Source organism: Herpailurus yagouaroundi, unplaced genomic scaffold (assembly GCF_014898765.1).
Source record: "Herpailurus yagouaroundi ecotype Mexico unplaced genomic scaffold, PumYag 248, whole genome shotgun sequence".
NCBI classification, from domain to species: domain Eukaryota; kingdom Metazoa; phylum Chordata; class Mammalia; order Carnivora; family Felidae; genus Herpailurus; species Herpailurus yagouaroundi.
In genome coordinates this window covers 1,605,465-1,621,006 of record NW_024412465.1, presented here as the reverse complement: position 1 = coordinate 1,621,006, position 15,542 = coordinate 1,605,465, and the positions used below count along the sequence as shown (strand labels likewise).

General features: G+C 42.5%; 1 pseudogene; it reads right to left on the bottom strand.

Annotated features, from left to right (window-relative positions):
* Positions 1-15,542, bottom strand: part of LOC121020200 (trifunctional enzyme subunit beta, mitochondrial-like) — an 86,844-nt pseudogene that overhangs the window by 52,049 nt on the left and 19,253 nt on the right.

The window sequence follows — 15,542 nt, the reverse complement described above, 5'->3', positions numbered from 1 at the left end:
ATTATGCTAAGTGAAATAAGTCAGTCAGAGAAAGACAGTTACCATATGTTTTCACTCCTATATGGAACTTGAGAAACTTAACAGGAACCCATGGGAGGAGGGTACCTGTTGGGATGAACACTGGGTGTTGTATATAAGCAATGAACCACAAGAATCTACTCCCAAAGCCAAGAGCACACTGTATATGCTGTATGTTACCTAACTTGACAATAAATTATATTTAAAAAAATAATTCTTTAAAAAATAAATAAAAATGAAAAAATAAAACATGTCATTGCTGGAAAAAAATAAAGTGAGCTTTTAGATTTTAGAATACTTTTAAGTTTACAGAAAAAAATGACAAAGATAGCCCAGAGAGTTCCCATATACTCTACATCCCATTTACCCTATTATTAACATCTGACAAGAATATGGCACATTTCTCACAATTAATGAACCAATCTCGATACATTTCCATACGTTATTCAGATTTCCGTCATTTTTCCTTAATGTCTTTTTTCTGTTCCAGGATCCTGTCCAAATTCTGCACTATATTTAGTTGTTATGTCTTCTTAGGATTGTTTTGGCCGTGACAGGTTTTCGGGCTTTCCTTCTGGTTGATTGTCTTGACAGCTTTGAGGAGCGCTGGGCAGTGTTTTGTTGAATGCGTGTCAATTTGAATTTGATACAGGTTTTTCTCATGATTGGACTGGGGTTATGCATTTTAGGGAGACAGACCCTAGGTACAGACTGTTGTTTTCATCACATATCCAGGATGTATATGGGATTTACACAGTTGATGTTCACCCCCATCACTTGTCTATTCGTGTTTGTCAAGTTCCTCCACTGTAAACATACTATGTTTTTTTTTTCTTTTATCTCTACCCATACTGTACTTTAACAAAAAAAAATTTTTAACGTTTATCCATTTTTGAGAGAGCATGAGCATGAGCAGGGGAGGGACCAAGGCAGGAGGACACAGAGTTTGAAGCAGGCTCCAGGCTCTGAGCTGTCAGCACAGAGCCTGACGCGGGGCTTGAACTCACGAACCGTGAGATCATGACCTGAGCCGAAGTCGGACGCTTAACCAACTGAGCCACCCAGGTGCCCACCTATACTGTACTTTTTAGAAGGAAGTAGGTACCAAGGACGTAGGGAGTAACTCTCCACCTACTTAAGGCTGGAGCACAACATCAATTATTTGCAATTCTTCTGCATGGAAGATTTGAGTATTCTCACCTATGTATCAAATATTTCATTTATATCACCATGGACTCTTGGATATTTAATAATTTGGGTGAATAATCCTACTTTATTCATTTTGACCATTAAACTTTTAAATAATGGTCTTACCATTCCCTGATCCTTTCATTATATATGTATCATTAGGAAGTTTATTCGTGTTAACTCTGTCATTTCTCATGCATTTATAACTTGTACATGTTCACAAAGAATCTCTTTGCTTCCTTACCTAGGGTGACCCGGCTCCCTGAAATACAATTCCTAGAGAGGCATACTCTGAAATGCAGCTTTTCAATCCCTAATTTTCAGAGTAAAGGGTTGGTGCTTTGGTCTACAAATTGATATTGATAATTTTTTGGAGTTTATTTTATTAACCAATTATGACACGGAAGTCACTGCACATTATTTCAAATACCCCTCATAAGAGGCTTATTAAGAAAGGTTAACTTAATTTGCTTAGATTACCAAACTTTGAAGCTCTATAGGAGTGACATATTGGAACACCGGTCTGTTGGTTCCGGAACCTACCACCTATAAATTCCCACATTTTCTAAGCATACCGCTCCGTGTAGATATACCCCACTTACATCTTAAACTGTGTGTAGAATGTGGAATGTTTCATTATATAAAATTATTATTCCATCTCATCTTCTCTTGTACCTTATAACCATTTAAAGTGTAAGAGTACCATGCCTCCTATCCTTAGTTTTCTTCAGAATTTCTATTTCCCAACACAGAGAATCAGCAATTTACACAGAACTATGAGTACATTGTCCTTCCCCCCCCTTTTTTTTTACTTTATTTTGAGAGAGAGAGAGAGAGAGAGAGAGAGAGAGCGAGCATGTAGGAGGGCCAGAGAGAGGAGTAGAAAGAGAATCCTGAGCAGGCTCTGCGATGTCAGCATAGAGCCTGATGCAGTGCTCAAACTCAGGAACCAGGAGATCATGACCTAAGCAGAAATCAAGAGGTGAGTGCTCAGCTGACTGATCCACTCAGGCACCACTTTCCTTTATTTCATATAAACAGGGACTTTTGCATGCTCAGTGCTGCTGGGGGATTTTGATGCTCAATGCTGCTGGGGAATTTTGATGCTCAGTGCTGCTGGGGAGAGGGGTGTTACTCCCAGTTGATATTGCTGCAAATACACCATGTGTGCACATAAGAAAATGCAGATTGCATCAGACTCTTTGCCCCCTACTTCTGCATGGTTGTCCCTCGTTTTGTTATGCAATAGAAGAACAGCCAATATTGGCTTGAAATAGTTGCCAGCTGTCCTCAGTATGTAGCTGCTCTGGGTGCACGTAGGGAAGCAGAGTGCCATCTAGGAGGTAGAGGGGAGGTCCAAAGGGCTAAGGTTTTTAAAGGTAGAGAGGAAACCGGAAAAGGGGAATTACTAACAAAGAACCCATTGTTTTAGGCAAGGTGGCCCTCCTCAGGGGATCCGGAGGGGTTTGTTGGCACAGTTCCTAGTACTGACTTGGAGAGTCCCAAGTTCACTGCTTCAAGATTACATTTCTGGGGGTTTCAGACCGCAGTTAAATTAGATATTAAGTCTCGGTTTACTTAATTGGAGGCTTCCACCCAAGTGATGCCAGTTTGGGCTTGCGATTTTCTCTGCAGCAGTGTTAACATCGTTCCTTTACATGGGAGAAAAGGAACCTAGAGCGAGAGTTAGAAACCTGCTGGTCTGGTTCTGTGCACACGTGTGCAGGCCCTGCAGGCTGGGCGTGTGCACGCAGCCCTTGGAAAGCACCGGCAAGTTCAGGGGTGTTTGCCAGGTCACCGGTGTGACCTGTTATCTGGAAGCTTGGGCTCGCCAGGTGGATGCGCGTTCCCACCTGTGCTTACAGATGTGAGTGCCTGCCTGAGCTCCCCAGGGGGGATGCACGTTCCCACAGTTAGATTTTCCTGGAACTTTACCTACTGCTGGGTGCGTTTTGCAGTAGGAAAGAAAAAAATGCTCCCACACAGCTAGAAAAAAAATTAAAATTTGTTTCCTCCCTCTCACAAGAGTCTCCTGAGGAGAGAAATGTTAACAAATGTTTGGACCTTTCCAGAATTCAAGGCCCGGGATATTTAGCGGCAGGGAGTGGCAGTTAGAAGGGCCTCCTTCACCTAATATTAGGCTTTCTGAATCATATCTTAAAATATGACTCTTTACTTATATCTTTTGAATTAAAAGATGGTGTGAAAACCCCGAACCCAACGATTAATTTATTTGTTCAAATAAATGAGTAAATGTTGTAAATGACTAATGTAGTTACTCATCTTTTTATTTTTATCTCACATATTTTTATAAATATATATTATATAATGTTTTATATGTACAGAGAATAATTGTATAAAATGTATTTCTCAGAATAGTATTACATATAGTTATGTAAAATATACACTAAATATATAAGTATTTTTTGTGTATAATAAATATGAGATATCTTTTTGTAAGTGCATATTATTCATTTGTTTATTTTTCCATATTTCTGTAGACTCTTTTCTCCTGTGCGTTCATCTTTTTTTTCTAAGTTTATTTCCTGATGTTGGGAGAGGGCAAGTGAGCACGAACGGGAGAGGGGCAGAGAGAGAGGGAGACACAGAATCCCAAGCAGGCTCCACACGGTCAGTGCAGAGCCCGAACTCACAAGCCCGGAGATCATCACCTGAGCGGAGATCAGAGGCTTAGCTGACAGAGCCACCCAGGTGCCCCTCCTATCTCTTCATCTTTGAAACGATAGAGAAAACTCTTCTGTGCATGAGGCTTAGTAGGACCCCGAGTGCTATATCAACAAGGCCTTAAATGCCAGGTGTGGCCAGATAGTTTCTTCCCAGAGGCTTGTGACTCTAAGTTTCCCTCTGGCAGCCTCAGCGTGGCCTGAGCCTATTGGAAATGCAAGCTCCTGGGCCTGACCGACACTCAGCGAACCTGCAGTCAGCGGTTAAACAACATCTTCTGGTGACACACATGCACATTAACAATTGAGAGCACCTATTTAGACCAGGGTTTCTCAATCTTGGCTGCACATTAGAATCACTTGATGATCTTGCTATAAATCCAGATGCCTGCAGGATGGATACAATGTGCAGCCTGGCAAAGGCAGTTAGCAACACTGTATCATATACTTGATGTTTGCTAAGAGAATAGTTCTCAGTTGTTCTCTCAAAGGAAAAACAAATAGTTCTGTGGTCATGGTGATGGGTGTGGGTTGTTTTTTTTTTTTTTTTTTAGCATGATGGTGGTAAATATCTCAGTGTATAACATAGAGAAAAATGTCATTTTGTTCACCTTAAATATACACAAGTTTTATTTGCCTGCTATACCTCAATAGAGTTATGGATAGAAATAATGATGCCTGACCTTTGGTGGCAGATATTCTGAATTAATTTATCTAGCGGTGTGTCCTGTCTCCATTTCCTCTTTCCTTTTCAACCTGTGATCTACCGAATCTACATAAGAATCAACTAGGAGTTTTTTAGAAAGTTGAAATCTCACAGTCTGTGAGTTTGAGCCCCTGCGTCGGGCTCTGTGCTGACAGCTCAGAGCCTGGAGCCTGCTTTGGATTGTGCGTCTCCCTCTCTCTCTGCTCCTCTCTGCTCATGCTCTGTCTCTCAAAAAATGTGTAAATGTTAAAAATTAAAAACAAAAAGAAATTTGGAATCTTGTACCCTGCTGCAGACCCACGAGCAGCATGGCCCTAGGACTTCCTTCCTTTGGGAGGCCCTACATCATGTGTCTTTAGGACTTGCAGAGATGCATTTGACTTGGGGATTGTACCATCTATGCATTTTTCTATTTGGTGGATACTGAACTCAGAGTTGATACCCTGACTGAGACCTTCTCTTTTCCTGACCTTAGCACTTGCTTTTTTTAATTCTTTTTTAATGTTTTATTTATTTTTGATGGAGAGAGAGAGAGAGAGAAAGAGACCATGAGTGGGGGAGGGGCAGAGAGAGAGGGAGACACAGAATCTGAAGCAGGCTCCAGGCACTGGGCTGTCAGGATGAGCCTGATTTGGGGCCTGAACTTACAAGCTGTGAGATCACGACCTGAGCCAAAGTCAGATGCTCAACCGACTGAGCCACCCAGGTGCCCTATAACTCTTGTTGCTTGAACCAGATTTCTTCCCAGTTCAAAGGTACGTGTTTCTTACCTCATTTGGAAAAATGAGCCTTGTGTTTCTTTAGTGTGTTCTTTGGTTTAGGCTATTTTTAACAAATGCTTGAGCTGCAAAGATCTCTGGATTATTCTAGTAGCACAGAGAAGAGATCTCAATCCCCAGACAACATGATCAATCAGATATGTTTTTGGAATTTGGGATGCTTTAAGAATGTAAATCAGTAAAACATTCTCCTGTGCTGTTGAGACACTAGATGAACATCACAGCCAGCTAACTGCCTTTAGAAAGTTGAGCGCTCTTTCTTGGCTATTTCCACTTACGTGTCATACGCTATTTCTGCTCTCAATATAATAAAATGTGGATTTCTAACTCAAAAAACGGGAGACTCGGGGTGCCTGGGTGGCTCAGTCGGTTAAGTGTCTGACTCTAGGTTTAGACTCAGGTCATGATCTCACGGTTTCGTGAGTTTGAACCCCGTGTCTGGCTGTGTGCTGACAGCACGGAACCTGCTTGGGATTCTCTCTCCCTCTGCCCTTCCCCCCCTCAATGCTGTCTCTGTCTCTCTCAAAATAAACTTTAAAAAGAAATGGGAGGCTCAATAAAATTGAACCTGTTTCCCAATTCTTGGTGGATTGGATAGGGAATGAGATAGGGTTAGATTACAAATGATCTAATGTGCCCTTTTTATTTTTTCTGGCCAGTGAGTGCATCCTGAGTGTGTTGGGTTTATGTGGTAAGGTGTTATTCCAATTAATGGAAATGGGCAGAATCAGACAAAACTATCTAGGTTAGTGTTGCCACTGCTCCTTTACTTCCCCCCAAGTTTCTAACCATCACCCGCTCCGTGCAGATTTCACGGGACAAGGATGTCCACCTGCACACGGACGTTTATATTCCGGTGAAGATAAGGTCAGGTCCTCTGAATTACTGCCATGTTCCATCAGAAACACTTCACTGGGTTGGAAACGGGCCTGATGGTTTAAAGACCCAGGTTCTTACAAACTGCCTGAATCACCAGTCTTGGATCTTTGACCTCAGGGAAGTCAGCTCACACTGCCCATACTATTTTTGCAAATACCTGGGCCTCACAGTCTGAGAAGACCGTTCACACCAGTACACATGTGGATCCTTTTAGACACTGACCTCCACTGTCTCTCACTGTTAAGAGTGTCACAGAGGGGCACCTGGGTTGCTCAGTCAGTTGAGTCTGACTCTTGGTTTCAGCTCAGGTCATGATCCCAAGGTCTTGGGATTAAGCCCCCTCAACATAGGTCTTAGCAGGGAGCATGCCTAAGATTCTCTCTCTCTCTCTCTCTCTCTCTCTCTCTCTCCCTCTGCCCGTCTACCCTACTCATGTCTCTCTGTCTGTCTCTCCTCTCTCTCTCTAATAAAATTTAAAGAAAAACATTTTAATTAAAAAAAAGCATCACAGGAAATGACCCACATATAAATTACACATTTGAAAATGCGAGCCACCATTCTATGACAGCTAAGCTAATAAAACTACTGTTCATTTAATATAATTTAATATTGATAAAACTGTACATGGGTGTATGTATTTTATAGAAATGGAGGGCAAAATGCAGTTGCAAAATTAAATATTCACTAATGGGATTGATCACCCTGATATAAAATCACAACTAGCTTCGTCCCGTGTTACAAATTATTTGTGTTACAAATAATCGGTTAAAATCACTGTCTAGCATTATTTTAGCACATTGTGTTTTCACGAGAAATATTTACAAAGGTAAAATTCTTCTCCATTACCACGGGACATTGTATCATGCTCCTCACTGTGTACAGTATTAGCCGATGAGGCTGGTGCTAGCTCAGAAATGACAAAGAAGACGGTATAACGTAGTTTTCTTAGGAACGGTTGCCAAAGAATACCCTGGTGGTTAAGGAGAGATAACACCCGGTTTCCCATCAGAAAGCAAACACTGACTTTTCAGGTGGCTGCAAAATAGCCTTTCACAGCTCATTTTCACCAAGAACTCATTCATTCCAGTTTCCTAATCTAAATATTCCATGGTGTTCAGGACAAACCCTGGGGATTTTTACCCCGGTTTCCACAGAGCTTCCAAAGACCTTGAGTCCGAATTCCCATTTACAACAATCAGCCCTTTCTCAGTGAATTCTACGGGGTAGTTTTCAGAACGGTGTGAAGCTTCCATTTAAATAATTTGAGAAAATGACATGGATGAAAAATAGAGGAGTCATAAAACACTATGGTTGAAAAAGAAGGGTTCCTGTCTGTTTCTTCTGCATGGAAATTCTCAGTACTCTAATATCCCGAGTTTCCTTCATTTGCAGAATGTACTTGTGAAATTGCTTATTTAAATTCCACTCAGTCCAGGGGCGCCTGGGTGGCGCAGTCGGTTAAGCGTCCGGCTTCAGCCAGGTCACGATCTCGCGGTCCGTGAGTTCGAGCCCCGCGTCGGGCTCTGGGCTGATGGCTCAGAGCCTGGACCCTGTTTCCGATTCTGTGTCTCCCTCTCTCTCTGCCCCTCCCCCGTTCATGCTCTGTCTCTCTCTGTCCCAAAAATAAATAAAAACGTTGAAAAAAAAATTAAAAAAATAAATAAATAAATAAATTCCACTCAGTGCATTCCCTAAGGCCATCTTGATTTTATGTATCCATATATACAACAAAGTGGTACGGGTGGGTAATATCGACAGTAAAGGAAGGTTTTATTTATTTATTTTCTTATTACTGTTTTGAACCAGTATTTCAGGCTCCAACACATTTACTTTTTTTTTATTAGATTTTTTTAAGTGCATTTATTTAATTTGAGAAAGACAGAGCACACAAGTGCATTTACTTAATTTGAGAAAGACAGGAGCAGAGAAAGAGGGAGGGAGAGAGAATCCCAAGCAGGCTCCGTGCTGCCAGCGCAGAGCCCGGTGTGGGGCTCAAACACGTGAAACCATGAGATCGTGACCTGAGCTGAAACCAAGAGTCGGACGCTTCACCAACTGAGCCACACCCAGGGGCTCCTCCAACACATTATCTTTTCCCAACACATTTTCTTTTAATCTGGACTATTTGGTTTGTCAAGTATATTCACCAGGGAATTTGCTCTATATGCATAAAATCTTTGTTTCTAACGTCTGCTCTTTGCTGAGTAGATTGTCACAAAAATGAAGAAGCCAAATTCACGGTGCTAATATCACTTTTTGTCATGTGGTGACCAGTTTATTTCATGCAGAATAATGTTCTCAGGGTTCATCCATGTTGTACCTTGTGTCAGAATCTCCTTCCTTTTAAAACCTGTGTAGTATTCTATAAAGCTGTCCCTTGATTTTGAACAGGAAGGGCACGTGCCGAGATCAATACTTTACAACAAAGCGGTTTTATCAGGACTCTACCTAATGTAAGGTGTTCCTTAATCAGCTACCCTCAGTGTAACATACCTCCAGTCCACACCTTGTGGTTGCTGTGCACACCACTTCTCTCTGCTCTCCAAGTTTTTGCCTAAATCAACTTCCATAGCCTAACACTTTCTTCCAATTTCCTTGCCATTTTATGTGATTGCTTTTGGCTTGCCATGAACGCTGGCTAACTATAAATCCCTGGTCCTTTTTCTGCACTCCTTTTTCCAATATTTATTACTGACAGGAATCCTGCACCTCTGTATGTAGAACTCTGTTATTCACTTTCATCCCACCTGAGAATCGTAGCTGGTAAAGAGCTCTGCAACGTGACTTTCCCCTTTGCTGTCTTTGTGGGAGTCCAGGACGTTGCCACATGGATCCTGAGGCAGGACTGCAGATTTGGAGGACAGCAGGCTAGGAGGTACAAAACAATCCGTTAGAATTCACTAACAGGAACTTAACACAGCGTCCACTTGGTTGGTGTTTTATGCATACTTTTTATCCTTCTCTATCGTGACTGAACAAATGGATCCTGAGAAACTGTCAGCCCATTCCCCTAACCTTCTGGAGTGTTTTGGACGTCTGTACCGTGTTATCTGCTACCAATGAAACTGAAAGTCTGATAAGGGCATAGCATGGCGGCACTTGTAATGTTAGATTCATTCTGTGCCCTGTTCCTTTTCTCGTTAGGGAAGGAAGAGAGCAGAGAGCTGAAACAGCTGGCCAAGCTGGCCAAGGTCCTGCGATTCCCAGGATTAAGTCCGGCACCCGTGTTCCAGCGTCTGTTTCCTTCCTATCTACTTCCATGCATGTGTGTGCCCCTGTGCACGTCTGCCAAGCATGTGGCTTACTTGGTGTGTGCCATCGTGGTGCCTTATTTATAGAAGTGCAATCTGAGCACAAAAAGTCAATGAAATAGAATTCCATTCTTTATTTGTGTCTCTCCACGAATATTAAGAAGAATCCAATTAATGGTCTTTAGGAATGCTTTTATTTCCTTAATTCTGCCCTGTTTCATATTCTGGACCCTCTTTTTCACCTACCTTCTCCCCAAACCATCCCTTTTTACTTTTCCGTACTATCTAAGTGGTATTATCTTCTCCCAGCTCATGAATCTACTCAGGCAGAAGAGATGGACACATTTTTATTGGAATTATCCAGGGCCGTTTTGGTGGGGGGGGGGGGGGTCGGTTTGACTTTGTTAGGTCCCTGTACTCCAGGATATAGCTTAAAATCTCCTTCCCCAGCAAATCGTCAGGCGAGATAAGAAAAGATGAGCTAAATTAAAGGAAGGAATACCTCTCTGAAAGATTAGCCTAAAGGCTGTTCACGAGTCGACCAACACACCAGTAGGGGAAGTCTTGGATTTCAGGATGTTTAGTCCTGATATGAGTAGCAATTTGTCAAGTGCAAGGATCTGAAGCATGTTCAAGAGTTTTCACAAGAGCTGAGGTTTAGGGGATCACAGGTGTCTTAGTGAATTGAATCAGGATTTAAATAGCTTCCTGCCAGCTGGAATCACTACCAGGTCACAAGATCCAGTAGGAAAGGGTCAAAGACATACTTAAGACCAAGTACAAGATGGCCTGCAAACCCAAGAAGAAAACTTTGCAGTCCACCGAGAAGTGTCTTTCACCCACTAGGACCTCAGATGCCTCACAGTGATGCCGGGGAGAGGTTGTCCCGGGGCTGCAGAGAGGAGAGGAGCAAGTCTTAGACAGACACAGGAAGCGGTGCCGAACCCAGTTCACCTCAGAAAAGAAGGGTCATGCCTTCGTGCATGACAAAGCATAGGCATCCGGGGGATAGATGCTCGCAAACATTGCTGACCAAAGTACATTTTAGCTCAGTGTCCATTGGAGTTAGGATCAGAAACAGGGACTGTGTTTCTCTGTAAACATTTTTTTTTCTAGCTCCCTGTGGAGAATTTCATGTTTACTGTTAGCTATCTGATAACTATGCTTGAACATTTCCAAAGCCGTCTACCATCAACTCATCGGAAAGATACCAAGTCATGCAAAAGATACCAACAGACTGGAACTATGCGTCTACTTTTCCAAGATGAATGCTGATGATGTGAATATCCCAGCCTTTCCTCCGGCAGCCCTAAGAGAACTTTAAAAGAAAACAGACTGTGGATCCGTGGCACCGAATTTAAAAAAAAAAAAGAAAAATCAAAGCAAAACTCGAGTATCTTATTATTTCATAAGTTGAAGATATAAATTGAACACAAAGACACCTGGAGTAGCATCTCAGGCTTCATGCCCAGGGAACAGTATCTGGAGGGAAGGAGGCGATGACCGGGTTGCACTCTGCAGGCTGGGAGACGTTGACTCCATGGTATATTGGAGTAGTTACCTATCTGTGGTGACATTGAAAGCTCTGGGAATCTTGATCTTGAGAAGCAGCAGACTACAGGAGGTGTGTTCCTTCAGAAGGACCCACCATATGGGAGAGAATTGTACAACCTGAGGAGCTGAGACACTTGAAGAGAGGCAAGTCTCTTAGTCAAGTCCCCTAACCTTTGAAAGCCTGTTTTGTCTCATCAGCTGCAAGGAGGGTGACACTGCTTACCTTCAGTGGGATTTTATCATCACAGAGGTCAGAGGACATGCAAGGAAGTTCTATTTGATCTTCGCATTGATTCTTTTACACCTGAATTGAGTGAGGACTCTCTGAGTACTCAGTACTCAGTCTTTTCTATCTTCTTCAAAAGATAATTCAAGGAGGGCTTAACATTGAACCTGTGCAAACAGTGGATCCTCTGGCCTCATCCTTATTCTGGCTCTTCTTTCAGCAGCTCATCCCATGTAGCCATCAAGACGGATGAAAAGGAGACAGCTGCCGAGCCGTGCAAACCCGGGTGGGAAATGCTTGTCTAGATTTCAGGTTGTGGGCCCCCTGTCTCTCACCTTGAAAAGAACACGCTTGCATGGAATGCTGAAATGGAATAGATATAGGAAGTCCTGACCGCATCCCTTCCTTTGCTTGAAGAGTGAAGGAGAGATAAAGAAAGGTGCCTCAATGGCAACATCAGGACTGAAAACCCTGTCCCTTGTCTCCCAGACAATAGCTTTGGTCACCACACCATGTGCTTCCCTACAGATAGGAGCAAATTAGCTTCCAAAACAGTACACCCTGTGGGAAACTGACTTGAGGGTCAGTAGTATGCATGTATTGACTTAAGGAATAGTCAAGCTGCAGAAAGGGTCGATGCTAGTTTTCTTTCCTTGACATTTTTATTAATAATTTAGGCTATGGAGAAAGTAGGATGCCTTCTGGAATTGATATGAGTTGTACATTTTTAGATGTTAGCGTGAAAAGTGAAATTAAGCCAAGAGATTAGGATGCTAGATTGTGACATTAAAATAATGCGAGATGCCCCGTTAGCACAGACTGATAAATGCAAGATGTGAGGGTAAGGAAATACTAGTCTGTAATTTTTGCTCTTTACTGTGGTTTTTGTTTATGGTTCATTTAGAGCAGTTATGTTTTAATTGCATCTTAAAAAGATACCCAAACTCCCCTATCCAAATGAATATTTCCTTTCCAAGTAGTCAATTTGTAAGCTTGCCTACTTATTCCAGGAATGTTTAATATTTTTTTTAATGCTTATTTATTTTTGAGAGAGAGAGAGGGACAGAGTATGATCGGGGGTGGGCAGAGACGAGAGAGAGAGAGAGAGAGAGAGAGAGAGAGAGAGAGAGAGAGATACACAGAATTGGAAGCAGGATCCAAGCTCTGAGCTGCCAGCACAGAGCCCGATGGGGAGCTCGAACCCATGAAGTGTGAGATCATGACCTGAGCCAAAATCAGATGCATATCCAACTGAGCCACCCAGGTGTCCCTTAAAATGTTTTTTTTAATGCCTCCTTTAGAGCCTAAGTCATTTTCTTTAAATATTCTTATTAAACAGAGTTTTCCATGAAGTCTAGGTTGACATTTGTGATAGGAAAAAAAATCTTTATTTAGATAAAAAGTATGTGCTTATATAAAGGATGTGAGAGGATGAGAAAATCATTTGGAATCAAAAGGGAAAAGGGGTAGATGACCCAAAATATGGCAGGGTCTTGTAAACGGATGTGTGTGTTCTGAAGGTACAGCAGACAGTGGGAGATCAGGATGTGAAGCTGGGCCATTGTGCCTTCCTCTATCTAGATGACTGTACTTTAGTTTGAATGAATAGCAGTTCTACAGGTGAACATGTCCTGTGCCGTGTTAGTCAGACCTTGAACCAGCGTTCTCCAGCAATGCTGTCTCTGTCTCCTGCCTCAGTCAAAGGCACTTCACTGCAGTGACTCAGTCTATGTCTATTTTGACATGGATATAAGCTTAGACAGGAACCAAGTCATTCAAGTGTTGTTGTGGTTAGCCAATATGTAAAGGAGTGGTAGATGTGTGGGACCGATATGAAGACAGACAAAGGATGTTGAAGATCTGTCCATTGTACATGGCACTTTGCTCTGTATTTGATGCAAAGAAGAGCAAAAGGAGAGCCTTTAACACCCAATGTCAAGTCAAAGAGACAGATGGAGGCTTCCTGGGTTTTCTTTGACTCAGTCATGCCACCGGATCCCAAAGCTGGCTTTCTGTGATTCGCCCGATGCAAGAAAGTATGCAGGCAGGGAAGGGTTGCACAACAGCAGCCATGCATTTGGAGGAAGCCCCTAGGAGAGCATTTTTGAAGCATCTGCACTTCCCTGTATTTCAGAAGCACAATTTTTTGGTGCCTTTTGAGGTGCAAAGCATGTCTTATCCCAAGGACTCAGAAGCTACATCATTTCCCAGGGAGCCACTGGCATCAGCCCCAATTCAGAACTTCTGGGTCAAAGTCAGTTTTAAGAGAGCCTACTTTGATGGTCTTCATGCAAGATCAAAAGAAAGATGAACCCCAAGCAAGTGTTGAGAGCGATAGGCACTCTGTTGTTCTTTACGTCTACCAGTGACTTACTCCAAAGGAGATCACTCATAAGAAAGACAGTTGATAAAGTAGAAATCTCAAAAACATAACTGAGCGTCTGCAATGAGGTATAGATTCCCCAGGTGGGAAGAAATGTGCCAGTCAGTGCTGATATATAACATAGAACTTGGTATTTTTATATGTACGTTTCAAATCCTTTTTAAAATGTAGGTGCATTTCACATCGTCTAAAAATACAAATGCTGGGGCTAAAATCAGAAGGGAAAATTGTACTTTACACGGATGGAAGGCCATCAGGAGGAGGGCAGAGGAGCTGAGGAGTAGGAAGATACAACCTCATTCGTTAACGGGGACTTGATGCTCTCTGTTGGACGGGGTGCCGGGTGTTTATTTTATATGGTCTGTTTTTCTCTACAATCTACCATTGGCTCCCGCAATAGAAGCTCATGTCAGAGTTCCCTTCTCAGGGTGCCTAGTGGAAACTGCACGGTCCCTTGAGGTTTACTCTCCAGACCTCGCTGAGCATCCTGTCCACCATGTTCTGTTGGTTACGGCACACCACAGGCTACGTCCAGTTCAAGTGTGTGTGGGCCGACTCCACGTACTTAGGGGATGAGCAGCCACTCGTGGCTGGGTGCACACGGATGTGTGATGCGTTGGCAGTCAGTAAGAAAGTGATGTGCAACATTTCTTTCTGCATTGACCCTGGCAGAGAACATGACCAGCGTCTTGATGTCCGTAACTCGTGTCTTAAACCCTCAGGTGGTTCCGTTCATTACACAGTTGATATCTTTGGGAAAACGAAATCTGGAGAAATTAAGGTATAAGTTCTACAGAAAATAGTCTTGACTATATAATAGTTTAATTAAAAAGTTTACATGTTTTGGTATCCTGCAGCTAAATTTATTTCTGATTGTTCATTTGTTTTAATATACTTAGTATTGCAATAAGTTTATATGCATATAGTACAAAATTCAAAGATACTGAAGGGCATATAGTAAAACATAAGCCTCCTTTCTGTGTCTTTTGCCTTTGCTACCTAGAAACAACCATATTGCTGAAATTGTGGAAAATTTGCCTTTACCTAGATTCATCCTATTCAGATCACATATTCAGGACAAAAATAAGGAGACCCATGGAGTCCGAAAGAGAGTCAGCAACTGTGGATTTTCTGTGGATTTACGGATTAGAAACATAAATTGGAGCTGGGTGGGGTGGGAGGAGAAGCTTGGAGATGAATACAGATAAAAGCCCAGGAAGTTCCAGCAGGGCCCATCATCCTGAGCTGCAAAATGCCTGCAGGGTGACAGGGCGGAGGATGTGGAATCCTCAACCTGATCTCCCAGAGCATTTGCAAAAGCAGTTTTTGAAGGTCATATAAAATATTAATAAGGTGCATACGTTTATTTAGCTGATGCAGACTATGAATGACCTGCGTCACCGTGGGCACTACGTTAGCGTTTGTCTGTGGTGCTGCAAAGAGGCTGTGATCACAAAAGAAGATTCAGGAAAGGTACCGGAGTTTGTCGGGAGGCAGGAAAACTTACTGAGAAGTGTCCAGTTTCCAAGATTCATTTCAGACGTTTACGTGGGGCAGAAGTGAGGCTGCTGTGGGTTGAGAAGTCAGACAAAAAAAGAGCAGGTCATAGACAAGTCTGTTAGTGTTTGTGAAGCAGAAGGACGTAGCCAGAGTACTCATGTGGTCACAGAAGTGCCTTTTTTTTTTTTTTTAATAAGAAAGACTTGAACATCAGCCTTTCCTCTTGCTATCAGCCAGCTTTGTTGGAATTGAGCAAGTTTTCTGGAGAGTCACACATAGCCACCCCACCTTCAGTAGACACCTCACTTCCTGTAACTATAGACACCTGTTCCCCCTGTCCCATGATCCAGGTCAGGGATGACTGAGGAGGAGCT